Below are 19387 nucleotides of genomic sequence, written 5' to 3'. Positions count from 1 at the left end.
AATCTTTAATGGCATAAGAAAAATTATCTTTGCATTTTTAAAAGCGTCCCTACAGGTTGTTTACCTGTTAAAGTTTCAAAGATGGGCAAGAGTTCACAAGTTGTTATAGGAATATTGTGGGATTATTTTTAAAAAGAGAGATGTGTGTGTGTGTGTGTTTAGGGGAGTGAGGCTTGGTGATGGAGGAGGGGGGGGGGGGTGCATCATCAGCATCAGCACCCATGACGTCACCAGAGTTTAAAGTGGGCCGCGCTTCACCCAGTGAAGTAGAGGAGAGAGAAGAGGGAGGAAGCAGCGGCGGTTCCTCTCAACAACACCTGACTTCTGCTCGTCTGCTCGTACGCTGAACAATGCCGGTGTGAACTCCACAAACTACCTCCTTTAACCTGCCTGCATTTTGAGTTTCCCACTAATGAAACATGGAAGAGCGTGCTGCACCGTGTCGGACCCGCTGAATTCTGTTTTGTTGAGGGCGATAACTTTAAAAACCTCAAGTCTCCAGAAAGGGTGAGTTCAAATGCATTTTTTCCCGCAAACCGAACAAAAAGGGCTTTGATTGAATCGGCAGAGGATGCTAATGATGCTGCAGCAGGCATGTCACCACCATCGACAGTATCTGTGGTGATAAACAGCTTTGCAGATGTTTGCTCACAGAGATGAATAGCTTTTGTTGTATTTTTGTTTGTGTTAAAGCGGCCCGCAGTAACTTAGGGCGCAGTCTTTTGGCATTTGCTGCTGTTGGCTGGTTGATGTGACAAATTGTGCTTTCTATTTAATTAGGCTATTGGCGAGTCTATCCCATGGAAATGTGCGTGCTGTGCCAAAGAAAAGGGCTGTATCATCCCGGAGAGTTTTATAATTCTGCAGACATGTAGCCTATTGTGTGTGTGTCTTTTTGTGCACGGCTCGCAGCCTGCATGATCTGCCAGGAAAACTATTAACTTTGAAAAACCCAGAGATTTAAAAGCCTGTTGTTGTGATGCAGTGAATGCTGATGATGTGGAAGTGTGTTACAGGATGCATAAGCAGCTGGTTTGAACTGCTTCAGAAAAAGTTTAGATTATTTATGGTGATTGTTTTTTTCTGTTTCTGATAAGTTTGGCGAATGCAGCTGATCAAAAACATGCATTTCTTGCCTCACATTAAATTATTATATGTGGCATTAACATTGGTTGAAGTGGCGCCACAATGTCACCATGCCTGTCTCAGTCCAAGATTAATTTCTCCACAAGGATTTAAGATGATTTCACGTCCTTCAAAGTAAAGGATGAGGAGTGAATCCAGCTATCTGTGATGAACATTGTCATTCAGCCTGGAATAAAGACCACATGCGGCATGTTATGTCACTGTTGGGCCACTAGATGACAACAGAGTGCAAGCTAAAGCAGCTGATTAAACTTGCATTAGTCTATTAGTCAATGAGCAGATCTGCGCCATGGTTTAATAATGTAATCATTACTGCTGTTGATTTCCTTTTGTGGAATAAATAAACAGACCAAGATGGCTTTTGTAGAATCAATGATTTTTATAAAATCACTGGCAGATGCATTAGGTGTACACACACACATACACACATGCACACGTACACACCCTGTCTCATTTGAAGCAACTGGAGCCCTGGAGTAGACACTGTTGTTTTGCCCTGTTGGAGATGCATACATTGTAGCCCACGCTCTGCATGGGTTCCCCGCATTACAGCAATTTGTCATAAAGTCATTTATCATAAATGTACATTGGCACTAAAGCAAAGCAGGTTTTGTTTTGACCCCTAGACTGACACTTTGCAGATGCAACATATATATATAAAAGATCATGTTGTCAAACATTTAGATTGTTGTTTTCAGATACACACACATCCAGTCTTTAATCACCTCCCTATCTTAACATCCTTCATTCTTCCCCCCCTTTTAACTACACAAACATCCACATGCACAAATAAATAATTCACATCATGCAAAGTCATGTTCAACTTACAATTACTGTTTGCCTTTGTATTAAGGAGTGAGATGACGGATTTTGTTGTCAAAACAATTTCAAAACCACCAAAGCAACAAACAAAAGCCAGTTGTGATTTTCAGAATAGCAGAAAATGTGGACTAACATCTCTGAGGTTTCATTTTCTTTCATTTACGACTTTCACGTGCAGCAGTAATTAAGGCTGTCAAACAAAATGACTAAATCCATGTATTTCTTTTTGTATATTTTATTGCTGTCCTGTGAAAACTGTGTATCTCCAAATAGTCAACTTTCCCCCCTGAGCAAAAATAACCGCCTTGTTTTCTGCTTTGTGACAATGCAAATTTCAGCTAAGCTAGTGGGGTTTTAAATTATTAATATCCTAAGACGAATCACCAAATTTGGAGATACATGGTTTTGTTAGGGCAGCGTTATCTGAACAATGAGTATCCACCTTAATATTATGCACATTTACACAACTTTTTTTAATTTACAATGATAATATGATGTCATTTTTATATTTATTTGTACGTGCAGCGCATATGCACATGCATGGACCCACATACAGTAGTTTCAGGCTGTTGGGGGATGCCATGCACTTGGAAGTAACATGTTCACTGAGCTTTAAAGTTATTTTCCCCTTTGATAAAGTGGCTGTTCATCAAAACTTGTGATCTGTAGGTTGATGTTGTGTACCATCCGGTGGTCCTCCGTGGGGTTAGGGTCGGTTCAAGCTGTGATTTCATACATCTTTTTCCTGCGATGAGAGGCCATGCTGCCAGAAAACAAATTGATACTCAGTTCAGCCTCAGTGGCTTCAGCTCTCAGTCGAGCCAAGGACGACATTTGCCTCTGAGACGCCGTGAATTCCGCCGTTATTTAATGAGAAGTGAGCGGACACATCTTTGTCTCATTTTCTGAGCTCTTTCAAAGCGACGGAACCTTCAAGGGCACATAAGTGGCTCGTGCATCTGGTAGTTTTTTTGTGTGCGTGTGCGCATGTGTGTGTGTGTGTGTGCACTTTACAGTCTAGTAAACCCTTTCAACTGGAAATCCTGATGTTTGGCTCAATCAATACGTTTAATTAGTGCTGATTAATGAAAGAGCGTGGCTGTTGAAGGCAGACAGCTTTCTCACTTCACAAGGACACATTCTATTGGCAAACAGAGAAATTGCTTTCCATGGTAGGAATTTGATTTTACAGCGTAATTGCCATTCATAATTCAGATTAGAAATCATGAAAGAATGCATAGGACCAGTGTGTAAGTACAGTTTACATCTCTGTTAGATTTGGAGGACACACAATTCATTCTTTAAATATTCAATGAATGCAATTAACACTTGATCAGCTGCTGGTTTGGACCCATGCAAGCTCAATAATCTCTTAATCAAATGTGAATTAAAAGATGCGGAAACACTCATCAGCACATATGCTTCGAAACCGTTTTTCCCCACAGGCCACATTTGTTGTTGGCAGTGTGTAAAGTCTCCAGCAGCATATCGAGGTATGCTGTATATGCTGTGTCCTGTAGGAAAATGAGTGGGTTGGGTCCGGTTCACAAAGGCAAATCACAATAGTCAGCTCAGCGTTATAAACTTGACACTGATTTTGAGAACTACATGTGACGACCTCAGTGTACTGTAATATTTCAAGGCAGAGTTTCTTCCAGAGTTTGTTGTTTTGAACACTGCTCTCTGTCAAAGCCCCTCAAAAGTAACAGCTTCAATGACCTTTATTCTGCAAATTAAGCTGTTTTAGCTTCGCGCTGACTGATAGATCTTATTATTTCAGCAAAAGTGCATTGAGCATTGAGCAAACACCCTGGAGCCATAGCAACTACATTAACAAAAGTTAATGAAATATATGAAGGCAGGATCTGGACTTTGCTTTACTTTTGAAGGCTGTGGCATTTACATTTTGCACGTCTGTGGAGGGGGAATAAAAACGATATAGCACAGCATACACCCACCTCTTATCCCTCTATGTAAACATATTTATGCTGCAGCCCTTACTGTATTGTTTGACTGTAAAAGGAGACGTTGGCCTGTTTAAGCCCCTTTTTGTAGTGCTTTGTGTGTGTGTGTGTGTGTGTGTGTGTGTGTGTGTGTGAGTCTTGACTGTAACGAGAAGTCATGGCCGTGCATGATTTGCATCACAACAAAGTTAAATAAGTGCAAAGTGATGCTAAATTTTTAAAACCGCATAGCAAGCTGGCATTGAAAAATAAGAAGAAATCTGCAATTTAGATTCAGCTTCAATTCTATGTTAGCTGTCCCAAAGGTCTGACCATGTCTGCATCTGATTACGCCTGCATGCATTTAATTAATAATTCGACAATGCACAGCATTGATGTCGGTCAGCCGGTGCTCTGCAGGGGAATAGATTGCCTGAGCCTGATATCCAGCCACAGCCTCTTAGCGAGGAGCAGAAACGATGAGCTCAGGCAGATTTCAGATACAGGAGCTCCAGTGTGGAGCTGTGTTAATCCCCCCTCCCTCAGGTGCAGCCGCTCCTGGGGAGGAACGCCACGGACTACAGCTCACCACCGATGCTTGGCCGCGCTCTGATTAATGCACTCATCAGTTCTTTTCTTGTTTGTTTTAATGACAAGCATGTCCCTTGTGGGAATCTGGTGACTTTTTGCAAATACTGCTGATGCATCTGCTTACACCTGCCACTTTTTTCTTTCTTGTCTTGTGAAAGGACCGTTACCAGAAAGCCTGAGTCTTTTGACATGACTAGGTTGTCAGTGGGAGTGCAGGGAACCACACGACACATTTTCCACCGGAGATACAGGAAATACATGGGCTGAGGAAATGAGCAGTGATAAGATCTCAGCGTGTTGGGATGTATTGTGCTTTGTTGATAAGGCTATTATTCATCATTATGCCTTAGACAGCAAAAATCCGCCTCTCCATCTCAGGCATATGCTTTTTACGCTTACTTTACTCACAGCTTTACATTTGCAGTTGAGTTGTGCCGTCTTTTATTACTAATTACTTAAAAAAGGGATTTAATCACTTATTTATGCCGTAGAGAAACCAATGATATTCAGCGAGCATCTTAAATTTTGGTTAATTTTTTACTGAGGTTGTCAAGTGGAAGAACTGAAATATGGTCTTCTCAGAAACATGCTGAAATTGAATATTTGATGTTAATTTGACAGCATCTAAAAGGTACTGAGAGGCACCAAGAGTGTTTTAAAATGTTGAGAAAATCAGTTAAAATGGATTTGATTCATTTTATAAAAGTCCCAAGAAATGCAGAAGCATTCATAACTCGGATGAAAGAGTGAGGCCGTTTTTAATACTTGATGGATAAAACAAATCCCAACAATACTTATTCCTGTTCGACAGAGGTTAGACAATCTCAAACATTTCCCAGCTGTGTGTGGGTGTGAACTTTACATGGGTCTAAAATGTGTTGAGACTTCTCAGGTTGTTTCTGTCTTATCAAACAATCAGAAATGTCAGATGTTAGCAAAAGAAAGATCCAGCACTTGAGGTTTAAAAGGTAAAATGAAAAAGCCTGATGGGTTTAATAGAAAAATATGTTCAAAGAATATGTCATTTACATGAACTGCTGACCTGAATGGCAACTCTTGAGGACACGAGATTGTTCCATAGGAGTTCCAATAAGCACCTCAGTGAGTCCTGTATGCCTGAGCAGGCGAGCTGACATGGTAATTGTTATTCACATTCCATATTATACAGTAATTCTGCAACATGATCGATGATGGATGATCATCATCCTGACAAATGCAGACAGGGAAGAGTTGTGGTCATGCCACATTTGGCTGCCTATATTTGATTGATGATTAAAGTGGACAAATGATTCACTGTGCTCAACTGTCCATTAATAGTGTGATGCCTATTAGAGTGTGATACCTTGCCTCTGGCACCTTTCAGAGAGGGACCTCATCATAGTATTTTCTCTCTGTCTGTTTCTCAGTGTGCATGTCTGAGTGTGTACTTCTGGCTGAATAAATATAATCACAGTGCAGCTGACTTCTGTGGAACAGAAATCTGTTTCAGAAAACAGAGATGCTCACTTGCATACACTCAGCTCTATTGCCACATTGCGCGGATACCTGACATATAACGTATTACTGCCACATCCCAGCCACATGCTGTGCTACTCCTGTTTAATAAATGTTGTAGATGCATCTCCACTCAGCCTGTCCGATCTGTTCCAGCGAGCAAACTCTGGCCCATATCCAATGTCTAGTGATGGATCTTTGTGCTATCAGTGAGACGCTTTGAGCCCTATAACATAAAGCCCCTGCGCTTATTCAGCACCCGGGTACCTCGCTTGTGATCAATGGCCAGCAGTCAGGACAGTGAATGGAGCACAGATTGAACCACATCTGGGATTCGGATCCTGAATAACTGCCCACTCAACAGGGGCGACTCATGAATAATACACCAAGCAGCTGAGTGTCCCATCTCCTTTGGCCCCTCACAGGCGATGCTTTCACGCTCAGACCTGTCCAGAGAGCAGAAGGTCAGGGCGCAAATACTTGGCACCCCGAGCGCCAGCACCGGGCAGTCCTGCCTGCCACAGCCATGAGGGAGTGCAGAGAGTAATGGCAGAAAAGTAGCAAGTGAGGCTGTGAGGATGTCGAGGAGAAACTTACAGCAGTGATCATTTTAGTTAGGTTTGTATGGATTTTTTGGGGTATTTTTATATACAGCATAAGGCTGTGTAGGTTGAGATGGCAGAGCAAGCTGCAATCAAAGACACTGAGAGCGTCAGAGTGCATAAAATTTGTTCTATTTTGATGTTGGTTTGCATGGTGATATTTACACCGTCGTGATATATGACACAATTATATTCTAGTATTTTACACTTCAGGGAAACAGAGATACAGGAAGAATTTTAACAATGTGAGCTGCTAATGAAGCAGATGATTTATATAGAACACATTTCAGTGCATTGTTTCCTCAGCGCATTATGTATCCTAATGATTGTACAAGCAATTGCTAATGCCTTTTGATTTATGAGTATTTGTACTATCGCTTACAGTTTGGCTTCATCTGAGTCTGTCATGTCAGTGATGAATTTAAGCGTCTTGCTCGTGTATTCATCAGGTAGGCTGAACAGAGCCATGAGCGCTCCTCTCTTTTGTTCATTTTTTAAAATGCAGCCCATCTAAGTACCGTAGGCGTGTTTTGCCCAAGAGGATTCAAGGACATTTAAAAGGTCAAAATGGCAAAAAATTGGGCATACATCTTTAATGCAAATCCTGTTGATGGAGCTCTCATTTCACCAAATTGAGATCACCTGGTTGCACGGTGGCCGGGGTTTAACGTGCTGCAGAGGCATATTTTCAGATTTAATAATCATGATGGCAAATCATTCCTCTTTCAGTCATTGACTAGTGATCCAGAAGGTTAATGTGCTACACTGGCAGAGGGAGTAGACCATTGATCTGGAGAGGGATGTGGGAGCTTTTAGTCCAATATGAAGAGCTAATATTCTATTCTAATTGGTAATTTTTACAAAAAGAAATTTCACTTACATATACACAGATTCTTTTCGGTAGAAATCCTACAGCATCTTTAATTTCTCTGAATCAGGGGTGGAGTTTGGTCTGAATTTGACTGATTGTAATAATACCAAAACTACAGGGGGAAAGTAATTAAGTACATTAACACACGCACTGTACAATTTTGAGGTACTTTTAGTCAACTGCTACTTTATACTTCAACTCCACAACATCTATGATGGAAATATTGTATTTCTGACAGCTGCAGTTACCTTTCAGATTTAGAATTTAACATAAAGCAACTATGTGATATGTTTTGGGATAGGGAGTGATAAGATTTATTTGATACCAATGCCATTATTGACTCACTGTTTGATTCTTTTCATACACTTACTTATTCCTGACCAGTTTTCTGTGTGGAAAGAGTGGTTCTACACAGGTTTTCAGCATCAATGCGTCTGTTTTATCATCTTTTGAGCCTGTGTATAAACAGAGTACAGAAAAAGGCATGCATATGACTCAGCATGGCGCTAATGTTATTAATACAGAATATTTACCCTCTGAAATGGACATGCTGCTGGTTGGGAAGCAGTTGCACTCGTGCGTAGAGTGTCAAATACATGGCATTTGGAATTTAAGCCCATGTTGCATCGAAAGATGTTTCAGCATATTGATGGTGTTGCCACCCTTACTGGAATTTATCATCTAACAGATATTACAAGCAGCACTGTTGTCATCTTTCTTTGTGAAATGAAGTCACGCTTTGGACCGTGTCTTCCTCCCCGCCATGACTCCTCCTTGCTGCTGCAAATGGCAGTGTAGACGTATGAGTTTGACGTCATCGTTTTGCAATGTGCAACTGTGCAACACACCAGCATCGGTACAGTAAAAGTGATTGAGAAGCTCAGACGCATGGTTTTGCAATGGATCACACAATGAGGAATTATTTCTTGATTCCCATCCCTATAAGTTTTTTTAAGATTATTTTATTTTTGTATTTTGTGTGAGAGAGGGGATGACATGCAGCAAAGGGCCACAAGTAGGAATCGAGTCTGCGGCCGCTGTGTAAGGATATAGCCTTTGTACATGGGGTGCCTGTGCTGCCAGGTGAGCTACTGGGGCCTATTAAACTGGGGCTTCCAACCTTTTTATCTGTTGACCCCCTGTAAAAAAGCAGTGTTGTGAATTCTTGTCATGTTTCAGATTCCTATGAGAGACAGTTCCTCTCTAAACTTCTCACATCATTTCATTTCAATTGTCCAATATATCACAAACAATCAAACATTACAGAGAAGTTAAATAAAAGAGACAAAGAAAAGAAAACAGATGTTTGTATCAAGATTTATCTTCCTGTGTCTCCCATTAATCATCTCATGACCCCTCAGATTATCTTGGGACCCTTTAGACGGGGACTGACTCCAAGTTAGGGAGTTAAGTGGTATTTCCCAAACAGTGTATAAAGTAGCTAAAGTCAGCTTCAACTCAAGCAGCTACCACTGTAAGGTACTGCTCACATGTTGATGCATCAGTAGTAACAGTCTAATACTGTCACATCAGTGGCAGAGGTGAGGGCGTCATTTTGTTTATAAATGGTGAGGACATAAGGACTCAAATTATTTTTTTTAAACCATCTTCAACATATCTAATTCTAGGCAGTGTAATGGCTGGATTAATATGAGGTCCATGTGGATAATTATGGTGTTTTTGTTTTTTTAAGATTTTTTATTAACCCAACCACCACCGCCCCAGTGGGGACATTTTCCTCTTGTTTTTTCTTTTCTATTTTTTCATTGTTAATGCTCATTTTCTTTTTTCCCACTTATTTGCATTTAGAAGTGGGGCTCAGGGTATGCAGGTGGTGATTACATCCAACACAACCCATACACAAACAAACAGCATCACCCCGTCACCACAAAAACAGAAACAAACAAACAAAACAAAGAGCAGCAGACAAAATCTAAACAATGAACCTCACACAACACAGGGACAAATAGTCATACAATAGAAACGTCATATTGGCATGACGATACTCCAAACTAGCTCAACAAGTACAAGTTGAACAAAGAAAAAAAAAACCTTCCAAAATAAGCTAGTGTTTAAGGAAGCACTTAAATCTATAGATGTTTAAAGATTCTACTCCAGTTGCCCTATAAATGAACCTTTTCTCTAATAATGTAATTAGATTAACAGTATAAGTCTTTGTTTCTGTAACGTCACAGAGAAGAGATCCAGTTCTACGTGTAAACTCATTTTCAAGCACATTATTTGAACCTCTCCCCAAAATGCAGATACAATATAACAATACCGAAAATGATTGACTGTTGACCACAAAAAGCCCCATATATTAAGCATTTTTCTAGTAGCCAGAAAGTTATAGATTATTTTTAATTTAAAGCACCTTGTGAATGAGTCAACCAAAAACTAGTTTCCATGGTAAAGGGCAGTCTACAGTGTCCTCCCATTTGTATGGAATGTTTCCCAAGCACCAGTATATTAAATGTCCTCCTGTTTTGCAACTGAACGTGCTTAAGAAGAGCATAGACTCGGCCACTACTAAAGACGTAAGCTTTGTTTCAACATTAGAGGCGGGACACAAATGAATTGAGGGGTCAGGGGGTCACACTCTTCATTTTCTGTGTTCTAGTGAAATTTTAATGCAACAATTTATGGTAGATATGTCTTTATTTAAGTAGAGTAAAACACAAAATTCAGGCGGCAGGTGGCAATTCAAAATTAAAAAAAAAATTAAAAAAATGTAATTGAATATTATTCATTTATTTAACCATATTTAACCAGGTAAGTCCCATTGAGATCAACAATCTCTTTAACAAAGGAGACCTGGCCAAGACAGCAGCACACAAAAACTTACAGCCAAACAACCACACAATAAAAAACACAATATTCACAGTAACATGAAGAAATATTAGAACACCTGCACACAATGACAAGACCCAACCAACTCATACATCCTTGTACTTATGAGAGCTTTAAAATCAGGCAGAGAGACCAATTCACCAACATAACGCAGCAAAGCTTTCAAATCTTTGTTCTCCTGTAGATTAACTTTCCTCATTCAGTGTTATCGCTACAGAGTCAACAAACATGTGAGCATGATTTACTCCTCAGTCCTCCTTTTTAGGGGAAGTAACCTTTTTAAATATGCATGGGGCACCTTTTCACGTCAATGACACCTTAGTTGACTTTAATTAATTTATAAGCTCTGGATTTTAATAGCTCTTGTGTGTTGTCGTGTTCACAGAGAATATGGAAAACGTGGACAAAAAGAAACTGTCAATTTATTTAAGTTACTGACTGGCACATGCACATTTTTAGGTAATTTTAGAATCAGTCGGCATTTTTTACGGTACTTTTTTTGACAACACACATTTGTTTTGTCTATATTTACATCGCACTGCATGTTTAATTATTGTGCGAGTAAACCTTTCTCAAAGCGTTCTCACTTGTTGTGGTGCAAGATTTTTCAGAATTTTTTTAACAAATGATGCTTTTAAAAAGTGATGGGGACATTTTCCCAGCATCCTCAGTGTAAATGACATGTATGTGCAGAGGCTGTTTCCTGCAGACACAGTGCATAATACCTCAAGTGCAGAGTCTTTTTACATAAATGTGTTATGTTTCTGCGTGCTTCTTCCACCTCCGCAGTTAATGTAGTGATCAGCACACGATTACATGTCATTTGTTTTCCTATGTGTAAAACCAATGTGAAGTGCAGTGCCTCAACCCTCCTGTGAGATCTCAGAGGATTGTCTGCACAGAAAGCAAGGTGCATCCAGGCGCAGTGGCTTTTCTCTTCCTCGCTCCCCCCGTCTGCTTCACACACCGCTTACCCTGCGACATTTGGGACGAGTTTCTCACTGCTTGGCTTCTCACATCTTGGACACTGACACAAAATAAATGAAGACACCAAGAAGACACAAGGTTCAGAGTTGGAAAGGGTTGGTGGCTGAGGTGTGAAACTATTGGGGTGTAAAATTGCCCTGGCAGCCGTGCTGTTGTTTCAGCATTTCATGGCGAGCTGCTCAGCTAGCGTCCCTACTTGCCTCCTCAGTGCCTTCTTCCCTCCACCTTTTTCTTTCATTTGTTTTTCTGTCCACACCATACCTCTGCTGAGTTCAGCCTCCTCTCTGTAGAGGATGTGACTTTATAGAATACAGTAATAACCGTCTCGGCTGCTTAGTGTGCATGATTGTGTGGTTGTGCTTCCTTGACCAGAGCTTCAAAGTAATAGAGTAGCTCAGTTTTGTTCTCCTGGTGGGAGAGAGCAGAAGGTTCAACAGGCTAATATTCACACATTAATTTGTCCTAAGATGTCCAACTGTTCTCCAGCAGCTCTCATTATTCGCAGTCAGTCACAGGGTGGCTAATTGTCTGTGTGGGGAAGGAGAGCCTTCTACTGGAGCGAGGACGAGCCTGACTGGTGCTTCCTCCTGGTGGCAGCAGGAGGCCAGAGCCAGGCCGCGGAGAGAGGACAGACGTAGTGCAGAGGGCATTGCAAGACATTTGGCTGTCACTGTGATGCCTGGGGTTTGTTATTAGAAGCATGGGGTGAAACCGTGGCTATTCTAAGCAGCAGGCAGAGTTATGTGACATCAGGCACATTGTTATTTTAGTTCATCAAGTGGTGTTGTTTCACTAATTAGTTTTCTTACGGAAAATGTAGGCCTAAAGCTGGTAATTGGTGACACGTAGATTCTGTGCCTGTTATGTGGATAAGGACCCAAATCCAATTAATTCTGAAAAAATGTAACAATGTTTGACAGTAGAAAAAACATAAGAAAAACGAGGCCAAAGTTGCTATATGCTCTATTCTATTATCTATATTTGATGATCATGTTTACTCACATTAGTTTCAAATTTCCTGCTCTTTCTTTGAACCATTTCTGAACAGATGGCTCGACCGGCTCCGCTGCTCTCCTCCCTTGTGTGCCTGATTCTACATTCATAAAGCTAACGTTAGACTAGATTAGTTCCTCTGATGTCCATGAAGCAATTTCTTATTATTGCCTGTGGTTGAGAGTGGGCAGACTGCTTGCCTGGGAGCACACAGGACAGTGTTTGTCTGCTCTGACAGGCTGCAGAAAGTCTTTGTGCCCAGAGTGAAAGAAATAAAAGTATGAGGAGAGCCTCCCTCCAATGGGCTGTGTCTGGTGTTGGCCTGCCCTGCGGTAAGGCAAGGTTATTCAGATGAAAGATGGTGTTGAGATTAGTGAGCCCTGCCCGAGCGCGTGGACGTCCAGCATGCCGCACTGCGTGATTTATGAGAGTCGTGATATCAGCGGTCGCCACATGAATAAACCATGTGGCCAGAATTAAGCTCCTGTTAAACGACGCACAGCAATTTCCCAGGTGCCTCAACCTCAGAGTGGAAATCACAGTAGTGAAAGTTTTGTTGTTGCTGTTGTGTTATAGCAGTTTCATGAGGCCGCTTGTTGATGGCCCGGTGCAGCAGCTGAAGAACTACCAGTCTCTAAATCTCTGAGGATTTACCTAATCGCTGATAATTCCTACGACTGTACCCAAAGCTGTCAGCTGAAGGTTGGATGGTTATGACTTTATTAATGGTTGGGGAGTGACTTGAAAATGCAATGCAGCCAAGTGGAGAAGGTTTGAAGGAGACCTCCACTAAATAATCTATTCCCATCCCATAATTAATTCAGTACCATGATAGCTTGTTAAATTCAAATATTGATATTTATAAAGTGTCATTAAAAACCCGATGTGTGGACTCAAGTCAGACTCGATTCACAAATTTGATGACTTTAGATTTGTCTTGACAAAATGAAAAAAGACTTGCAACTGATTTGGACTTTAACACCAATGACTTGTGATTTCACATGGACTCGAGCCTTTTGACTTGAAAATACCTACCGTAATACCTTCCCCACAAACCCAAAGGTTAAAAAATGTGCCAAGAAAATCAATTTATTTTCTGAATCGTCTAACGTTAATGCTATTAATTCCCAGCAATTCCCCAGATGATCCCATTTATTTAAACCAATGTGACAGCATCTAAATCAAACTGCATGAGAGAGCCATGAATAATATGTTACTGAGCGCCAGTTGGAAAAAGTGATACTAAAGATAATTTTGTTTGCATACAAAAACTATGCAGTGGTCAATGAAAAAAGAACTGTAGTATGCAAAATTACAGATGGAGACGCAGCAACTTCCAACTTCATTTGACATTTGAAGCTGCACAAAGAACTGGGGAGGAAGCTGAGGCTAATATTGACATAGACATAGGTGGTGAGCTAATGTGCGAGCTATATGAGCCTATATGAGTGGTATTAGTTGATAGTGTTATGATTACGTTTAGTTGCACTTGTTTTAACTAATACATATACATTTTAAAAAAGCTTTGCAGTCAGACAACTCACGTTTTAAATGTTTATTTCAACAGCAGAACATAGAGTTGACACAAAGACGTGAGACTTACTTGTGACTTGCAAAAAATGACTTGGTCCCACCTCTGCAAAACACTCTAGGGCTGCAACTAATGATTATTTCCATTATTGATTAATCTGCTGATTATTTTCTTAATTAATCAACTAATCATTTGGTCTAAATGTCTGAAGATATTGAAAAATAGCCATCACAATTTTATATATTTCCGGTTCTGTCTGAAGCAAATACCATGAATGTTTGACTTTTTTTTTAAGATTTTTTTTTTGGTTTTTGCTGTTATTTAACGGGACAGATTAACCGTGAAGGGGGGATGGAGAGAGATGAGCAGCAACAAATGGCCTCAGGCAAGACAATGCCTTTGTACATGGGATGCCCACCCTAACCACTGAGCCACTGGGCACCTGAATGTTTGGCAATTTTGCGAGAAAAAAAAAAAAAAAAGACTTAGGCAATTAATTAATTATCAAAGTATGCCAGTTAAAAGAATACTTCACCTACAAAATGACAGTTCATATATCAATTAGTTATGTGGTGTTATCTTGAATTTGTGACGCTTTGTTTTTCTTGCATGCCTCAATGGAAACAGTGAACATATTGATTTATTGATTGATCAGGGACCATGTTTAATAATCCACACAAAAGTGTCTGTTCACAAACGCCTGCACAACTCGTGCAGTATAATCCAAGTCTCATTCATGCAGTCTTATCCTCAGTATCTCCCAAACAAATGCATTTTCACAAAAAAAAAAAACATTGAAAACTGAGCTGGAGGTGATATGTACCTTAACTCTCTGAAGCCAGACTCCAATACAAAGATTTTATTTATTTATTTAGCAAAATTGCATCTGTTTGGGAAGTCCTGAGCATACGACTGGATACATAAGACTCGGATTATACTGCACGAGTTGTGTGACAGTTGGTAAACGGATGTTCTGATATTGTTTTGCTGTTGTTAAACCTGGTCCCTAATCAATCATAAAAAAAAAATCAATATGTTTGCTGTTTTGGAGGCATGCAAGAAAAACAAAGTCTCTTCCTGAATTCAAGATATCACCGCATGACTTATCGATATACAAATGGTCAAATGGTTTTGTGGGTGAAGTATTCCTTTAACTGTCCTTCGACTGATTGACCTCTAAGACACACACAGTTTCTTTTTGTGATTAATGTGTGTCTGGCTGATTTATGAACATAAATAAATTGATCCAAAGTGAGGAAAAGACAGCCGAGACTCTTGTTAAGATGTAATTTAGGTTGATTTGAATACACACTGATTGTGTAAAAGTTCAAGCAATCTAAGTTACAACCTGTAGTGGACACCTGCAATGCTCAAGATCAAGTCTTCAGATACTATTTTTTTTTTGTATATTTTCCATTCTTTATATCATCAGAGGCACAATGTATAGTGAATTTCATGGTGGCAGAGTCCGTTTGTACTCCTGGGAGAAACGGAAACCTGCATACATATGAATGCTGTCCATGCTGATAATATGAATATTACGCATCTGTCTTCTGTCCATCTTCACTCTCTCCTCGGAAAATAATATGCTAAAGCCCAAAGCAACTTTCTTTCTGTCTCTTAAAAAATATATAAGATATATTGAATTCACCACGTGCTGTCCTCACAAATGAGTTGACTTCTAATGTCCATAACCATAACTAAGTAGTATTATAGTCACACAGTGTCCAGTCTGAGATTGAAAGATTGTAAAGTTAATCCTTAGCTGGATCATGTCAAGCTGGCAGTCCTAATCATTCAAGTGTAATAAAAAGTAAAGTACCCAGGAGTGCATTTTTACTGAGATCAGGTATAAGACATTGCTGCCTTGGCTGCACTTCATGCTGTCAGCATTACTGAAATTCCCATAAATGCAGCGACAAACACCCTCTCGGGCTTTACGACTTCAATACGCTTTATGCCAATGCATGTGTTTGGTCTCTCTAAAGTGATGTGTGTATAGGGAGGAATAAAACACAACATTGAGAAAAAATAAGAAAAACCACTAACTAGATTTCTCAGTGCCACAGAGGTCAGCATAAAATAACTTTATTTTCAACGGAAAATTTTGTCTTTGATGAAAGAAGTACTCAGATCTTATTTCTTCAGTCCTGCATTGAAAAGTGTCTTTAAGTGAACGTACAGAAGATCATCAGCAACATGTTATTAAAGTATTAAAAATTAAAGTAGGCTTCTCCTTATGTAGAATGGCCATCATTACACATTATATCTTCTGATTATTAGTTGGTTGAATAATGGTACATGAAACAATACTTAATTATTGTAGAAGTGGAGAATTAAACAGTAAATTGTGAAATCTATATCAATAATATACAATAAATAAATGTATAATCTGACCCTGCATTCATGTGGTGTCGGAATAATCTGAAAAATTAGTTCCCGACCCGGAAAATTCACATGAATGCCCCCTCCAGTCAGAGCAAAAACTTGGTGAAGTTTGGTGAAAATTTTGGTCCACATATATTGGTAATAATATATGCAGAAACATGGGCGATATGGAAAAATGTCATCATTAATTTAAGAACATAGAATTGCAACAAAATAAGTGATATAGTTTTACATGTCCTAACCTAACAGTTGGTTGTGAAATATTCAGTGAAAACTAAACAAAAATGATCTCTCATTTCTTTAGTTTGTAAACAACAACAGTAACTCAGAGTGAGATTCAGATTCTGTATACAATATTAATAGTTCAACAAAATAAAATCTACCACAAAATACACATTCAAACAGTTCCCAAATACAAAAAATGTCCCCTGGGATCTATATATATATATAAATCAACAGGCGAGTTCCTTCTCTTTTAGTAAAATCCTAAATGACTGAGTTGTTTTTTCCACCTGGACCTTTATGCTCCGCCATTTCTCCTCTCATCATCAAGCTGTAACCTGTGACAGGCTGTTTTGATACCCAAACTATTGCACATTCACACATTACCAAAGGTTTATGACAAAATCACTTGACAACACTGACTCCTGTGTGTGCATGGCAAGAGAGGAGAGGGAGAGACGCTGTGCTGCTGCCGGAGGAGTCGCTGAATGAGTTCCCTCTGAGCAGTAACTCACTAAAAGAGTCTGAGAAGTCCGTGGCTGTTCATAAAACATTCAGGACGCCACAGTTTATTCCACACTACTGAAGATGCTCCTCTTTTTGGAACCACCGCAGAGTGGGTAATACTTTCACTCTCAGCCATGCTTGTTGTTGCCGTGGGTAACAGTATGACATCAACATGTCAACAAGTCGGCAGCCATGTTGTTTCTACATCATGACTCAAAGCTCATGAACACACCAAAGACGGAAGAACGACTTCCCAACTCGGGAAATGAGACATCTGAGGAGCACATGAATGCAGCATTAATCTGCAAAGCAACTATTACCATCAGATAAATGTACTGGTGTGAAAATACGTGGTAATTTTCCTTTTAAATGTAGCAGAGGAAATGTAAATATAAATTTGAAAAAAAAAGAAAGAAAGAAAGAAATACTCAAGTAAAGTATCAGTACCTCTAACTTGTACTTAAGTACAGTGCTTAAATGTACTTAACTACTTCCCGTCACTCAGCACAGGGAAACATCTACGGAGCTTCACTACAGTTTTAGCGGTAGGTAGCAGCAGAATTTAGTTTTGTGCTGTTTTGCAGCTCCACTTGTCAGAAACCAGCACGTCCCCTGACATGTCATTGTCCTCCTGGCCTCTAACACATCAGACACTCAGGTGTGTGGCTGAAGCCAGGGGAAGCGGTGTCTATGATGCACCACACCATGGCCTCTCTAATGAGGCCTGACTCTTAATGACTCACAGCCCCCAGCAGCAGACAGAGATGGCCAGCAGTGGGGCTTATCTCATTGGCACTCTGTGCTGCGCGGTTACACCTGTAACCTTTAGATCACTCCAAATTAGGTTGCTCCGGGAATCCTTCAGTAGTGATTACAAAACAGATTGAGTGGCCGGGAGAATTCTCATAAAAATTGTATATGAGCCCTCCGCTTGAATCTAGAGGAGAGATAATAGGCTGATCGTGCAAAGACATGTTACACACAGAAGCCCACAACTGATCAGGCATTCTCTCTGCTGCTCCAGACAAGATTGCAATACCAAGCAATGTTTCCGTTGACTGGTTTCCATTATGTAGATGTAAATTAACACAAGCAAGACGAAACTGAGCATTGTGATAAATGAGCACATAGAGCGCTGAGATGAGCCTGAGAAGCAGCTGGGATCTATAGATGGGAGGTGAGCTTCTGACTTGTGCCAGTCAGTCATGCCTGCTGAGCATCATTCATGGAAGAGTGCAGGTGCTGGTCAGCCAGGGGACGGGTTGGTTAATTGCATTGCACTTTAATAAGTCACACGCCGAAGACACATGGCTTTAATCATGCAGATGTCTCTGCTGATAGGCAGTGCTGGGGACATAGGTGGCTCTGGCTCATCAATGTCAATGTTTCTGCAGGCAGGTGTCCGTTGTTAACCATGGGTGTCCGTGTCAAGATTCAGAAGTCCATATCCTCACATACACCGCGTCCTACTTACACCTTAACACTATACCCTGCCTCTTGTACTCTGCACTCGTGTCTCTGTCGATAGCCTAAAAGATGTTGCTATTTCAGCAGTTTCTCGGTGGGATCAGATGCAGCAGCTCGGCGATTGAGAGGGTTTCATAGTGTCGGTAATCAAAGTGGCAAGGAACAGGAGAGAAATTCATTTAGGAGGGAATAAGGTCTCTGGAGAACATTTTGTTTGGTGTAAAGTGAAGACTTTTGAAGTCAAAACAGAACTGTTTTCGTGGATGTCGGCAGATACAGGGAGGAGGCATACAGGAGAGCCCCAAGTGATGAGCGTCATATTGATCAGACTTCTCCATCTTATGCTGTGCTCTTTGTTCACACTTGCTGTATGCAGAATCGACAATGAACACAAGTTCACTTCGACCCAGTGTACCGTTATTAAAAGTGTGTTACATTTTGTCTTTTTTTTTTTTTTTAAATTCAAATGTTAAATTCCACGGTAAAGGACGTGGCATGGATCTGTTCGGGTATGACAAAACTTCAGGGACTTTCTCGTCCTTGACATTCAGAGTTTTAAAGTCACCAGCCTGTTCTGCTCACACATACTGTGCTGCACACAAATGTGTTAGTGGAGGTACATTGTGACCAGATCTAACAGAGTAAGCTTTGGCATGAAATCCCAGTGTGATAACATGGCATAATAGTGACAACCTGGACTGAGGATCTGACTTCCGATCACATTTAACTAGTGCAGTCTCCTTTTGTTTGTAACAGTGGATTGAGAAGTAAATGCAGCATGCAGAATAATTCCTGTTGGCTACAAACAAAACACTCATCGTGTTATAGACAAATATGCAAATCCTGAATACACTAAGTGCTTTGTTGCATACATAATACAGTTGGCAACTTTAGACAAATAACTTTTGTCATATTTCCTGAAACTCTCACTGCATCCATACAGAAGCACATGAGACAGATAATCTGTGGAAAA

At 40.3% G+C, this 19387-nt stretch overlaps 1 protein-coding gene across 1 annotated transcript in view; it reads left to right on the top strand.

The window, feature by feature from the left end:
• Positions 1-301: 301 nt before the first annotated feature.
• megf11 (multiple EGF-like-domains 11) overlaps positions 302-19387 on the top strand; it is a 92844-nt gene continuing 73758 nt past the window's right edge. Inside the window, exon 1 of the mRNA XM_050073151.1 lies at positions 302-507. The gene's annotated coding sequence lies outside the window, so the exon portion shown is untranslated. The remainder of the gene's footprint in view (positions 508-19387) is intronic.

This window comes from Epinephelus moara, chromosome 20 (genome assembly GCF_006386435.1).
Source record: "Epinephelus moara isolate mb chromosome 20, YSFRI_EMoa_1.0, whole genome shotgun sequence".
Taxonomy (NCBI): domain Eukaryota; kingdom Metazoa; phylum Chordata; class Actinopteri; order Perciformes; family Serranidae; genus Epinephelus; species Epinephelus moara.
Note: the sequence above shows the minus strand (reverse complement) of the source record. Positions and strands in the feature narration are given on the sequence as shown.